At 43.6% G+C, this 15,168-nt stretch overlaps 1 long non-coding RNA gene across 1 annotated transcript; it reads right to left on the reverse strand.

Moving 5' to 3' along the window:
* Positions 1 to 3,790: 3,790 nt before the first annotated feature.
* Positions 3,791 to 11,197, reverse strand: LOC118089802 (uncharacterized). The gene is made up of 3 exons (XR_004693184.3): positions 10,865 to 11,197; positions 8,756 to 8,865; positions 3,791 to 4,375 (listed from the first exon to the last, which is right to left on the reverse strand). It is a non-coding gene; the product is annotated as an uncharacterized LOC118089802 (long non-coding RNA).
* Between the last annotated feature and the right edge of the window lie 3,971 nt (positions 11,198 to 15,168).

Consider the following 15,168-nt stretch of genomic DNA (forward strand, 5'->3'; position numbering starts at 1 on the left):
TCCCCCCCCAGTTTCCTCAATAAAGTGTTTCCAAGACTCTCTGCCCTCCGTCTGCATTATTTAAGTGGTTTTGCTAACAGACCAAACCATTTTGTCTTTCATCTCAGGCAGCAAAAGGTCCTGCTAAAGTTATCTGAAATCATGTTTAATACGCTTGACAAAGAGATATAGTAGAAACGTTTGGATTTTAAAAGGAGGAAACCTATTTTTGGTTGCACAATATATAAATCTGTATTGTTATAACCCCAATATTAAAAGTAAAACAGGATGAGCACATGGGAGAGGAGGGGGGTGTTGGGTTCTGCTTCCCTTATGCCAGATGCAAAGGCAGAAACTTTTTTTTTTCTGACACAGACACTTTCTTTTTAGTTGCATTCTTATGCTATCAACCTGTGTGGGCATAGGCAGGAATACGTACTTAAAGAAAACAGCCATACCCAACACTCTGTTAACTTCCAATTAAGGTTGAAACATCAGCCAACTTCAAAGAGAACACTTTTTGCCACCAGTAAGTAGTTCAATATAGACAGCCCTTGCTCCAGTTTGGAATGTTGACATCCCCGCAAAGGAATGAAGACAGGCTCACATTTGACCGCAATCTGCTGTGACAGATACATTTTTTTCATTAACCCCCCCCCCCCAAACCTCATGAAATTCCTGACACTTTGCTGGTGGTAATTGCCTACATGTGTGCATTTGTTTCATATTCAAATGCAAACTGTTGTACTGGAAAAGACGGTTTCAAGGAAGTGTGTGCGAATCTACCTGTATCGGGATTATTATTATTATTATTATTATTATTAATTGAATTTATATACCGCCCGACACCCGGAGGGTCTCAGGGTGGTTCACAGAAAAGATCAGAATCTATAAAATAAAAACAATAACAGTAACAACCCCCCCCCCAAAAAAAGAGTCGCATTTTAAAAGGGTATAGGATTGGCAACAGTCGCTCTCCTGTTTTCAAAGGGCGAATAAGAATTGCCAGCAAGTGACAGATAAAATGGATTTCCTAAGTCTTAAGAAAGCTGGTTCCACAATGTTGTTGTTTAGTCGTGTCCGACTCTTTGTGACCCCATGGACCATAGCACGCCAGGCACTCCTGTCTTCCACTGCGTCCCGCAGTTTGGTCAAACCCATGTTTGTAGCTTCGAGAACACTGTCCAACCATCTCATCCTCTGTCGTCCCCTTCTCCTTGTGCCCTCCATCTTTCCCAACATCAGAGTCTTTCCCAAGGATTCTTCTCTTCTCATGAGGTGGCCAAAGTATTGGAGCCTCAGCCTCAGGATCTGTCCTTCCAGTGAGCACTCGGGGCTGATTTCTTTAAGAATGGATAGGTTTGATCTTCTTGCAGTCCATGGGACTCTCAAGAGTCTCCTCCAGCACCATAATTCAAAAGCATCAATTTCTTCGGCGATCAGCCTTCTTTATGGTCCAGCTCTCACTTCCATACATCACTACTGGGAAAACCATAGCTTTAACTATACGGACCTTTGTCAGCAAAGTGATGTCTCTGCTTTTTATAAGGATGCCAAATTTTGCTTGAAAAAAATATTGTCTCCACTCACTCCTGGGATGCTGAAGAGCAGCAGATCTGGGAGGTGGAAACTGACAGGTCAGGAGCAAAGCCAAGGCAGAATCAAATGGATCAAAGATGGAAGCAGGTGGGATATGGATGGGGCGTGATGAAACATGGAGTTTTCTGGGTGCAGAGATAGCCCTAGTACTGATTTCCTAACACCTTTTAGGCAAGGAGAGTGCTACGACCTGTTCTTTCAAAATTGGCACCACCCTGAATTTTGCAGCGCAGTTCTGCAACTGAGTAAAATATGCAGAAATTCACGTGCAAGGGTAAAGTGTGCATATCAATATCGATGGTATCTAACACCGAGTAAATTGGCAAAAATGTATAAATCTAAATCAAATAAGTGTTGGAAATGTAAAGAGGAAGAAGGCTCTTTTTATCATATGTGGTGGTCTTGTAGTAAGGTTAAAGTTTAATGGGAAATGATATATAATGAATTGAAAAGGATGCTTAAAATATTTTTGTAAAAAACAAACAAACACCATAACACCAAACAAACCAGAAACTTTTCTTTTGGGAGTTATGGGGACAGAACTACCTAAACTGTATAGAAACTTATTCATGTATGGTACTACAGCAGCAAGAATGTTACTCGCCCCAAAATAGAAAGAAGCAGAAGTCCCAGCAAAGGAAGAAGGGATACAAACACTTATGGAATACAGCATGCAGAAATGGTGAAACTTGCTGGAAAAATAAGAAATCGTGTGATGCCTCATTTAGGATCTTCTCCCACACGAACCTGTCCATCAGTTAAGTCCTGCTTTAGAAGACCTTCTTTGGGTGTCCTCACTTCTGAGGTTATACAGGCGGCCCCCAGATTTCTTAGACATGCCCAGTTGGTGCCAATTCTTGGCAAGGGCAAGACTATGGGAAGGAGGCACCGGGCCCTGCCTCAGCAAATGTACCAGCTCCCAAATGCACCAGAGGTGGCTTATCACATTTTGAAGTAAGTGAAATAACGGATATTGGCAAATGTGAATGCCACCATGACTGGTAACGACATTCCCTAACTGCACCACAACCTATTCCGCTATCATGGCCACCCCAGACCAAATCCATCCTATTCTCTCACACCCTGAATGCCTTTGAGTCAGATTCGAGACCCCTTTGAATTGCTTGCTGTCCTTTTATCACTTTCATTGCTTGTATAAGCTGGTTTTATGGCATTCTGCTGCTGCTTTTATGATTTGATTACTGTATTGTAGTTATATATGTCGTGTGTTTAACTCTGCTTATTGTAAGTCACCTTGAGGCAATGTGCAATAAAAGCAGAATATAAATCATATCAATCAATAAATGGACCAATACGCGACCAGAGCCTTAAACGTTACTGGATTCGAACTAGGAAATGTTGATAGCTAATACGCGTTTGTTGCTAGCATATAAGAAGACCTGTCTAGGAAAATGAGATGTTTCTAAGGGCACCTCCAGACTGTCACTAGGTTGCAGGAAGAATTCAGGCATATACTGGAACTTTAGGGGAGGAATTCAACATTGTGCTAAATTAATCTCCTAGCAATGTACTAGTTGCACTCCACAACCATTATTCTTGCTCTTATGCTAATGCAACAGCCCTTGTGCTGGCAGTCAGAAAACTCTGAACCCAGACCTAGGTTTCCAAAATTAGAGTGGATTAAAGTGCTCTGCAGTAGTGCAAAAAAACCACTTTTAAAAAATGGACTCTCCATCCCCCTTGGTGTCAGGATGCTGTCAGTGGCTCCCTGCTGGTTGCCCAGGAATTATAAAGGCAAGGAAAAGTTTCTTACTGTCCCTTTTTATTTCAATCTTTACAGAGAGAGGCTATAGAACCCAGCCTCTTGGATAATGGCATTGTCCTGAGTGAATCCTCATTCATCATTCTCATCATCTCCTCTACGGGTGCTGCTGCGTGCCCTCTGTCTTTGAGCTCTTTTCTCTCCTACTTTTAAGGCTCGCCAAGTTCTGGGAGATGGTGGCTCTGGAATGCTTTCTAGTGACAACATGTCTGTCAGGTGTTGCTCTGGCTCTCCCATTATTTCCCAACTTTCCTCTCATCTGCCTCTGAGCTGCTACCTCCCACAAACCCCTGTTGTAAATCTATACTGTCTTCCTCTTCCTCCTCCCTGGAAGGGTCCGGATGGGGAGGTGGTCTCCATCATTCCTCCTCTGCCTAGTCCTTGACACTTGGTTATTGGTTTATTGACAAACAAAAAAGCAGCCAAAGGTTATGTAAATTGCCCTTCTTCATTTCATTTCATTTCAATTTTAATTTGTATACCATCTTTCTATATGGCTAAACACAAGGCGGTTTACAGCAACAAAATAGACAACAAAGAACACACACCTTGTTTTAAGCTGACCCAGTACAAAAGCTCATAATAAAACATAACTTTAAAAGGGAACGATTCATATCAAATGAAGAAATATTCAATAATCCATTAGCAATTTAATAGTACAAAATAAAGTTAACGCTCATAAACCGAAAGCACCTGAAGGGCAGAGCTCAAACAATCGGTTTATTTCACATATGACATAATTTTATTTCTTATACAAATATCGAAGCATGTGGTCACTGTATATGCAAATGTTTGACACATCTAAGGCTATATAGATTCTTTCTTTTCAATAATAATGGAACTCCCAGGTTGGAAGTACTTCTATATAAATCTTCATTATTTGTAAAGGGAATCCTTGTGTCAGTCAATACTTGATTACTGCTATGGAGCCGAGCTGCATCTTTGGACTTTCCTCCGTCCGGGTTCGTGACACTTTATGGTCCTGACTTTTCGATGAGGAAAATGCATGGAAAACTGTGGGTTGAACAAATGCCTGATTAGAAGACATGCAAACATCCAGTAAGCAAATCAAAATGAATGCTCAATAAGGACCAGATACTGCCTTGAAGCATACACTTTGTTCTGGCAAATCAGGATGGATGTGGGATAAATAAGGATGGCTACGAAGTGAGCTGTTCCCTACGGAGAAAGCAAAAGTGTTTGCCCCATGAATCTGTGCATCTAAGGGGTGACTCCTGTCTGTGATTCAAATGTCTGCTAGGTAATGTTGTCCTCTCCAAAGGGTGGAACTGGAGACATTTCTAGGTGTGATGAGTAACAGAATGACTCTGATGCCCTGCTCCAGAACTGGAGCCAGTGCTGGGAAGCCAAGTCACAAAAATATGTGCCTCATGACTGGCTTGGGCTGTCTGTATGAGTCACCTGACCTCGACATGAGAGCCTGCCAAGGGTGGATTATTTTTTAAAACAAAAAGAAGAAAAATCTGGCTTTATCGTTCCCTCAGGTTTTACATTGCTGAGCTGCCATTCTAGAAAAGGACAACCGTACTAACAAAAACCACCTTCTTGGGTGGGGAGGGGGGGTTAATGCCAATGGGCTCATTCTGGGTGCTCAGATAACATGGCATCAACGCCTTTGTGGCTAAATAAGCAAAGTGCCAATGTGCTAACCATTTACAGAGCTTTTGTAACTAGTCATTAGACGAATCGCCAGCCTTTGTTTTCACTCTTAATCCGTAAAACCACTTATTTTATCGCACCCAGCAATGCAGGGGAGGCCAGAGCAAATGAATCAATAATACCGAGCTGAATTATGACAGTAAAAATTCCACCGCTATCAGGAAATGGCTTTGCTCTGGCCCAGCAGGTTATAAGCAGCAATGTTTCACTCGTTTTAATGGGGAGCTGGGCTTAAACAGCACACCCAGAGACTGTTCCAAAGCTCTTTGAATTATGGGGGGAGGCTGGTTCGTCTTACAGGAAAGGGACACATGGTGGCATTATCTGTCTATTGACACTAAACTGAGAAACGGCAAATGTTAAACAGACGCTAGGGCTCTTCCAGCAAACCTTGAAGTAGGCTTGGAGGGTGTTATTTGAAAAGGGAGGAAAGCAAAACCTTAGCAACAAGGGGGAATACACATAGCATAGTGGCAGCAGCTCCTTTTTGCTAAAGAATTCTCCAGTCGTGAGCCAACCTGAACCACTAGCAGTTTGGTGTTTGATTTTTTAGTACTGTCACCAAAAATTACAATTAGAATTTGAAGCAAATGCAGAGAGAGGTTTCCACAAGTCTAAAATGTCTGGCTTTTCTTGTTGGAATCCATCAAAACTGCTGTGCACAGGATGAAAGTTCAGGAACTCATGGTTTAGTAAAACTCATTCTGTTTGTTTATTTTAATCCTTTATATGTCATCATATCATTCAGTATTCTTTTCATAATATTGGACATAATGCTAAACTATCAGTTCTCCCTTCTGCCAGGAACAGCTTAAACAAGCCAATTTAACAAGCCATTGTGTGCAGTTGTTTTTAACCTAAATGTTGTTCATGTTAACCACAGTTTGTCAGTTCAGACGAAACAACAAACGGCGGTTAAGCAAAAGCTTCTAAATCCTATAAGGCTCCTTCACACAGAAAAAAACCCTGGTTCACTTTAGCTACTGGGGCACAGCCCTCCGAAAGAGAATGGCAAGCAATTTTTTTTAAAAAAAACAACCTCCCAAATCTCAAAGCCACACACTCCTCCTCCCCCCAATTTTATCCTTCTGTTTGAACTCAGAGAGGTCCTGAAAACATTTTGTTCCATCTCCTGTTCTCTGGCCAACCAGAAAACTATTGTTACAAATCTGGTGTAACAGAGTTTGGAGGTGCAATGGCACCCATAACTGCTAAGAGTTAGTGAATGTTAAAAATCAATAAATGGTAGAATTTAGATAATATTTGGAGTGTGGAGGAAAGGCGCCAAACCAGTGAAAAATACAGGCTGAACTATTCCTCCTGTTCAAGAGTGATGCCATTAAGAACATAAGGATAACTTAGTGCTGGGCCATTGAAGAACAATTGACTATGCAGATGCTGTACTCCCCCCCATGGGCGTACCCAGCATGGGGCAGGGGGGGCAGCTGCCCTCCCCTAGAAGCAGGGCAGCTGGAGAGGACAGGCAGGGATGCTGCCTGCTGTGCTCCGCCTCAGCCTGCTTGGCTGAAGTGAAACGGCAGCGGCAGCGAAGCTGCCTCCATTGAAAAAAACTTGGACCTGGACCTGGGCTAACTTCAGCCCATACTCCTTCAAGTCACAGCGAGCACAGCACAGAAAGTGCTGCCCCACAATGCTGGCTGGCTTGGGCTGTCTGTATGAGTCACCTGACCTCGACATGAGAGCCTGCAGTGTTTAAGTAAAGGCCTGCTGCTACACCCTCTAGTTTTTCATGCATCATGTATAAAGTGTGCAGCAGCAAGCATTTATATAGTGTGTGCAACAGGATAAACTATTTACAGGCTTCACACATGCAAGGCACTTTATCGGATTTAATGCAAATTGTGGCTTGCGCATACAGACCAAGAATAAACATTTTAGAGAGTTGGGGATTTTTTTCTAAACTTTCACATTTTGCCTATATAGTCCAACATCCTTATATGGCAAACACCAAGCAGCTTCTTGTTCACGGCCTCACAAATAACTGTTTTGTTCTTCTCAGATTTGATACGGCTCTGAAAGCACGTTTACAGATGGCACAATCAGGAGGTGTTGCTCAATAGCGCTTAGACCAAGCAAGCAATTCAGGCTTACTTGTTTGAAAAAGATAAAAAGTTTGTATGCTTTAGCCAAAGGGAGGCACAGCTACAATTACGCCATTCTTATGCACCCTGCACAAACAATATGCAGCTGAATATCTAGCATTACAGATACCATTTCACAGATACCAAGGACCCTATCTTGTTCAGTCTTCATAAAAATTCTTTTATGAGCAAGGGCCAATGCACACAATCAGAAATCCACCCTCAGCACACAGCGATTTGGAGAGAAATCAGTCCGTGAAATGGCAAAGCAAACTTCTGATCCCTCAGTCGGGAGTGCTGGGTTTGGATGACAGGGCAGAAGAGAGGCTGGTCTTCAAGCCTGGTGCAGGCAATCCCTCAAAGAGCATGGCTTCAAATCGTTTAGATATTTAAAAGTCAACGCCAGCGCTTGGAATTGATCCTAGAAATCAATAGCCAATATCTCGTAGACATAGAGCAGGGGTCAGCAAACTTTTTCAGCAGGGGGCAGGTCCACGGTCCTTCAGACGTTGTGGGGGGCCGGACTATATTTTGAAAAAAAGTATATGAACGAATTCCAATGCCCCACAAATAACCCAGAGATGCATTTTAGATAAAAGCACACATTCTACTCATGTAAAAACACGCTGATTCCTGGACCGTCCGCAGGCCGGATTTAGAAGGTGATTGGGCCAGATCCGGCCCCCGGGCCTTAGTTTGCCTACCCATGACGTAGAGCAGAGGTGGCCAACTCCCAAGAGACTGCAATCTACTCACAGAGTTTAAAACTGGCAGTGATCTACCCCCTTTTTAGGGGTTCAGGTCAAAGTTGTTGAACTTTTTTTAGGGAGGAAAATACAGTTGCTTGGAAATTAGAAGAAGAGACTGTAAGACCATGCTTGGATGAGCATGTGGCTGTAGATACCATGTTTTAATTCATCTATAAGTTTCTGTAAGTAAAATTTTTGAATGATGAAGTCTGGAAATGAGTTTAATTTCCAAAAAAGAGTGTCAGTCAGGTATATGATTTGAGCGTCTTAGCTGAGATTTCACAGTGGTTTGTAACAAGGACGCACAAAAGCAATTCTGTGCATCTGGGTGCCCAATGTTAAGCCCTCCATATGTTGTTGGACTCCAGCTCTCACCAGTCGCAGCCAGCATGGCCAAAGGTCAGGAATGATGGGAGTTGGAGTCTAGGAAAATATGGCTATCCCTGGGTTAGATTATCTCAGTGGCTCCTTTTTTAATGCTAACTTGAAATGACAGGGATCACTCAAAGTATGTAATTGAACAAGGCTTCAACAGGATGATAGTTAAGACTCTTGCCAAGCTACATTCTCTCGACTAATAGAGAGAATGTGAGTGGAAATAATTGGGCAGGTACCAATTCTTTTAACAAATATCCATCACACACACACACACACACACACACCAAGATCAGAAAATCCTTAAACTAGCTCAGCTCCACTGAGATTGTATTGCCAGCGGCAGTAGATATAAGTCTGGCTATCTCCCTCACTGGTAAGTTTCAGGCATAGTCTCAAGACACATCTATTTAATCAGGTCCTTGGAGTCAATGGCTCCTGGATTCCTCCATTTTATTACTGTATTTTGCGTGATTTTTGTACTTTACCTTTTTACATACAACCTATTCCAGCCACAGTCTGATGAGATGCTACTGCATGCTGCTGCCCAGGTGACTGCTGCAGCGGGCAACCCAGAATTCCTTGCACATTTGTATACCTGTATAAGAATGCAAAAAATTCTTATAGCTAGTGTAGAGGTCCTTGATTCTCATATATGTTTGAGAATTATCTTGTGCCTGGCAGTGCAATAACTTGCAGCAACCCAGGGAGCGCAGCCATGGCAACTTCTAATTTCCAACAACAATATTGGCACTCCTTTTTTCAGCGGGAAACCTGACTCCCTTTTATATTTTATTTTTCTCTTCAGACTTGGTCAGCCATCACCTCCCGGGACTACTTCCTGGTAAAGTGGCAATGCAAATATGCAATGCAAGATGTGTTCAACACAAGGGGGGGGGTGGCATGTGCTACATAACCTTTTCCCACTGCTGTTTTTCTAGAAAAAGGTGGGGCAGAAGTCACCACGAACCTTGTTCTCTTAGAAAGGCAATGGCGCCCACTGAGATGTGCCGGAACTAAGTTCCGGCGAGTTCCAGCTGGAAAAAAGCCCTGCATTTACCACATAATGCACTTTTCTGTTTTGAATGAATACCTTATTCCAGGCATCCCCAAACTTTGGCCCTCCGGATGTTTTGGACTACAATTCCCATCTTCCCTGACCACTGGTCGTGTTAGCTAGGGATCATGGGAGTTGTAGGCCAAAACATCTGGAGGGCCGCAGTTTGGGGGTGCCTGCTTATTGTGCCTAGTAGGACTGCTACCACTTCTCTGAAGGGAGATGGAAGACTATTACCATATGAATATGCTAATAAGTGGGGGGGGGAGTACAAATTGAATAGCACTGTGGACAAGCGAGCATAACGCTTTTACACATAAATATATTCCCAAATAAACTATACTGGCCCTAAACATTTTACTGCCTGAAGCACAGCTCAAATTGTGTGCCCTGTTCCTCTTGCTAGGGCCAACATTTTAAAGACGTCTTCCTGTACCATTCAGAAACCAATTCTGGATTTCGCCCATCATCCCTTCAGAACCATGAGGTTCTGCTTCACATCAAGGTTGGCCCTGAAATATTAGCCCAGCCTGTAAAATCCAGAGTGTACAGCAGTCAAAACATACATGCAGTTTTCTAAATGAAAGTACAGGGAATATCACTCAAAGCCAGGCAGGGGAAAGCACACTAGTCTGTATAAATCTGACCAGAGGAAAATGGAAATGTTCCTTGCCAGCCTACTTTGACCCACAAAGGGAACAGAAGGCCTGTAGCTCAAAGCCTGTAGCTTCCTGCTTTGCATGCAGGAAATCACAGGTTTCAATCCTCAGCATCTCCAAGTTGGGCTAGGAGAAATGCCTGGTGCTGTCAGTGTGGAAACAACACTGAACTAGACTAATGGTCTGACTCAGTAAAAGACAGCTTCCTAAGTTCCTCCATGAGGAAGGGAAAGGGGTTGCTTCCTCCAGCTCTCTCAGAATCTTTGTAAGGTACAGGTAGGCGAGATAGCAAGAGGGGCATTGTGATTGTTGACTTCAGAAGAACCTTTACTCTAAGCATGTTTAGAGCCACCACACGGAGACAGGAAGAGGAAACATGGCTGTCTTGAAACTGCCAATTCAGGCTGGTAACTGGCTGTTATTTCCTGAAACAATTTCCCTATTATTTAGTGAAAGAAATAAACTTTTCACATAATTCCTCTTTGCTGAGGGAAATGACCCCTCAGTCTGCTGAAGCAAGCGAGCAAACGTTTCTTTTGTCATACCATCACCCAGAGGTTTTCAACCTTTTTGAGTCCGCGGCTCCCTTGACCAACTGCATTCTTTCTGTGGCACCCCTGTGGGACTCAGGATCCCAGTTATGTCACCCCTTGCCTGCAGAGCTGGCAGCCTCTCACCCTTTTCTGAACGCCCTCCCTTGTGGAGTGTTCCCTCAGCCTCCTCTCCCCTCTCCTTGGGAGTCCTCTGATGCTGCTGCCCCCCACCTGCCCCAAATAAAGGTGCTTCCTCGCACTGCCCCATAGGGGCCTGGGAAGAGGATTCCCCCAGCCTTAGTGCCCAATGGAGACTGACCAAAGGTGAATGTGAGGCCAGCATCTTACCTTGGGAGGCAGTAGGGGCAGCAGCAGGCGCTGCCCGGGACCTGCACGGTGGAAAGGCGCCGGGCACTCAGCTCCCAGGCAGGTCTTGACACAGCAAGCACAAGAAAGGCCAGTCTGCTTGCCCAGCCTCCCACTTATCTGTCCATTCCCAACAGCAAGAGCTGGTCAACTGGCTAGCTGGGCTCCCTTGCCTGCTTGCTTGCTTGATTACTCCGAGGCCACCTCAGATCCTGGCAACCAGCACCGCCTGGTCAGCCCCAGAGGCACCATTCGCCTGCGGAGCACATTGTAGCCAGGGCTGCTGCAACAAACAAGCCTTTGGGAGGCAGAGACACAAGAGGGCATCAGAGGAGGGAGGGAAGTAGTGCAGATCAGGAAGATCCCCCTCCTTTCTCTCATTTATCCATGAGCAACATGAGTCAAGGGTTGTCATATTCCAAGAGGTAAAAATTCGGACAGAAAGTGGCTGAGCTTTCTTTAGGGAAGTTGTAGAGCTTTTGGGGGGGGGGAGTTTCGAGAACCCATAAATTCCCCCTGGACACTAATTCCAGATAGCCAACTCTAAAAACTTACATCCAGTCATAAATGTGTGTGTGTGGGGGGGGGACCTTTAGCGCTTTCTACAAGTGCACTGTTTCCACTTTAATTATGCTCATTTCCTGCCACCTTGTAATGTTCTCTGTTGAAGGATGAGCAGCAGGTCAGAGAAGTTGAAGTGGAGAAAGAAGAACTGCCATGGTACATCTGCAACAAAACATGCCTCTCCCATGCTGGTCTCCACAGCCACAGTGGGTTCTGTAACTCTCCAATGGTTTGACTTCAACCACAAAGGCGCACACTCAAGACAGACAGATGCCAACCAGCTTTATTAAAGAACTATGCACACCAAGTATTTTCTATTTTAGCCTCTTTCTCACTCTGGCGTCTAACCCTGCCTTCTACTTGGGCTTCCTAAAATGGATATTTGAGGTGCCCTTATAGGTATACAGGGGACCCAGGTGGCGCTGTGGTTAAACCACTGAGCCTAGGGCTTGCTGATCAGAAGGTCGGCAGTTCGAATCCCTGTGACGGGGTGAGCTCCCGTTGCTTGCTCCCAGCTCCTGCCAACCTAGCAGTTCGAAAGCACGTCAAAATGCAAGTAGATAAATAGGAAGGTACAACGGGAAGGTACAATGGGAAGCTACAGCGGGAACGTAAACGGCGTTTCCATGTGCTGCTCTGGTTTGCCAGAAGCGGCTTTGTCATGCTGGCCACATGACCTGGAAGCTATACGCCGGCTCCCTTGGCCAATAATGCGAGATGAGCGTGCAACCCCAGAGTCGGTCACGACTGGACCTAATGGTCAGGGGTCCCTTTACCTTTACCTTTATAGGTATACATACTCATTCAACCATACACACTTCTCCTATCTTTCTGCTCATGCCTTTTCTTTAAAGAAACAAAGGTGATGTTAAATAAGAACTAAATTGTCCCTGTTTGTGAATAGAGTGCCTTTCCCAAGTTTCATTTTGCATGCTTGGGATTAAAGAGCACAGCTCCTTTGTTTGGTGAACAGTGAGATGTCCACATAGGTTTAGCATCTACGGTGGTAACTTGGTTCTCAAACGCCTTGGTACCCAAATGCCGAAAACCCAGAAGTAAGTGTTCCAGTTTTCGAACTTTTTTCAGAAGCCAAACGTCTGATATAGCTGTCGGCTATTATTTTCTAGGCGCCTGCACCAATCAGACGCTGTGGCTTGATTTTTGAAGTCAAACAGACTTTCGGAACAGATTAAGTTTGGGCACTTTTTCTCTCTTTTTTTGCAACTTATTTTGTGTTTTTGTTTTTGAGGCTTTTTCGGTTAATTTGTTTTTGTGACAGTGTGGAACTCAGTTCAGCTACTGATTGATTGATTGATTGATTGATTGTGTGACTGCAGAAATGGATAAAAGCCCCCCATCCAAACAATGACTATCATCAGTGCAGGTAAGGGGGGGGGGATTAATTTTTATCAACTACAATGCTATCTTATTTATTTTATAGTACAGTACATTGATTATTGCTTTCATTTTATGGATCAACGGTTTCATTAGATGGTAAAATTCATGTTAAATTGCTGTTTTAGGAGTTGTCTTTAAAAGTCTGGAAAGGATTAATCCATTTTGCATTACTTTCTATGGGAAAGCGCATGTGGTTTTGGAATGCTTTGGTTTTGGAATGGATTAAGTTTGAGAACCAAGGTACCACTGTACGTATTTAGAAATTATGCCCTTTAAAGAAATTATGTCAAGGAGTGAACTGGGTCTTTTGCGCACAAAGCACAAGTTCTTTCACTTTCTGGCAGAAATTTGGAATGATTACGAAACTCCAGGTCAGCTTTCATTCGAGCTTTTTGGTTGCCCTTAAATAAAAAGCGGGCCATTAGAAGCTGTGGTTCCTGTTCTCCAGTGTGAAGCTATTGGCTCTGTCTCAGTGCTACACACATAAACAAAATGCAGATGCACAACTAGTTCTTCAAAAACATGGGCAGAGATGTGCATTAAATGATACATTGAAATGTGCATGCCACAGTAATGGGTGTGCCAATCGGAAGCTGCAGAAGCCCCCTCGGACGTTCCAAAAGAACATTCGAAAACCGGAACAGTCACTTCTGGGTTTCGATCATTTGAGAGCCAAAATGTTCGAGAACTAGGCTGTTCGAAAAACAAGGTATGACTATAACATTCTTTTACAGTCTAGATTGTTGCCACGACTGTTTCCATTTCAAATTAAAAAGGTAATAAATAAGGTTTTGACCTCTTCTTCTTCTTCTTCATGTGGGAATTTGAGCTCAGGAGGGGGGGGGGGTGTTCTTTTCCTTCGCCCAGAAGAGCACAAAACAAAAAGCACACACAGCACAGATTGCTCAGCAGTCAGCAGTGTCCAGGAGGAAGGGATTTTTCCGGGGCATTTTTGCACAGTTCATCATGGCAAGTTGGCAAACAGCCGTGCCAGTTCTGTCCAATCAGCATATGCACTTCTTTAAAAAGAGTCTTCCTCCTCATTATTGCCCAGGCTTGCATTGTGAAAGTTCATAGCTCCATGCCAAACCTCATTGTCCCAAGGCTCATTTTCTCCCTAGCAACTACTAACGGGCAAGTTTTATATTGCCAACTGTAATTTCGAGCAATATTTATTCTGTAAAGGCATGGAAGGAGCTGCAGCAACAAATGTTTCTGGTGTGGCATGCAATTAGTATAGGGTACAAAGCAAATATGTGTAGTTTGGCCTAATGCAATTAAAATTAAAACAGGCCATCCCTCATGATTTGCACTTCTTTTTTCAGATAAAGTTTTCAATGATGTTGGGAAAGACGTTATTGGCAAGGATAGGGCTAAATAAAACTGGTTCACACATGCAGATGTATATCTCAGTTTCTCAACCCTGGGTGACTTTCAGCTGAATGTGGAAACTGTCTCCATGGAAAAGTCTTGTACTTGATTTGGCATCAAACAATTTTATTTATCATGTTTCTGCTGTACCCTTCCTCAATTCAGCAGAAGGCAGCAAATATGGGGTACCTTCTCAACAACCTACAAAATGATTCTGAGAGAGTACAATTGGTCCAAGGCTGCCCAATTAGCTTGATCCCTGAACAAGGTCTCCCAAGTACATGTCTGTCAAAGATGTGAATGGTGCTATGGGAGTTTTTCCTATGCTAAATGTAGCCGAGGAGGTTTGACTGGTTGGGTCCTGAGTTTGGTTAATGCATCATTGTGCAAGTTGCTGGTCCCCACTGCCTCGAAAGAGGTGGCGATACATCCACTCCTCAAGAAGCCTCTTTGAGCCTATTGGACCCAGAATAACTAAGTAAAGATTTTTTAGGACCCCTGGATGGGTAAGTCCAATTGAATTTTGTGGGATATAAAACACAGGAGCAGTCAAGCACAACATCCTTAGAGAGAACAAACAAAGGCAAAGGGGTTGTCTGCGTCAGCCAATGAGAACTTCTTTTTAGCTCCTGAGCTGACACAGACCCTCCCCTGTATGTTAAGAGATGGATGTGGCTTCCCATGTGCTCTTACTTGCAGAATGTGAGCACTAGGCCTGGCCACCATTTTCTGTTTCTCTTTCTTCTTTTTTCATCACGTTCTTGAAGAAGCAACATCTTAGTTAGAAAGCTTTCAGCCGAGAGAGGACAATGGAGCCCACTCCTTAAGAGTAGACTCCACATGTATGCTGTGTTTCTCCAAAAATAAGACACCGTCTTATATTTATTTTTCCTAAAAAAACAAAAACCTGGTGGCTTATTTTCAGGGCTTGTCTTATTTTTTAATTAAGTATG

Source organism: Zootoca vivipara, chromosome 8 (assembly GCF_965207765.1).
Source record: "Zootoca vivipara chromosome 8, rZooViv2.hap1.1, whole genome shotgun sequence".
Classification (NCBI taxonomy): domain Eukaryota; kingdom Metazoa; phylum Chordata; class Lepidosauria; order Squamata; family Lacertidae; genus Zootoca; species Zootoca vivipara.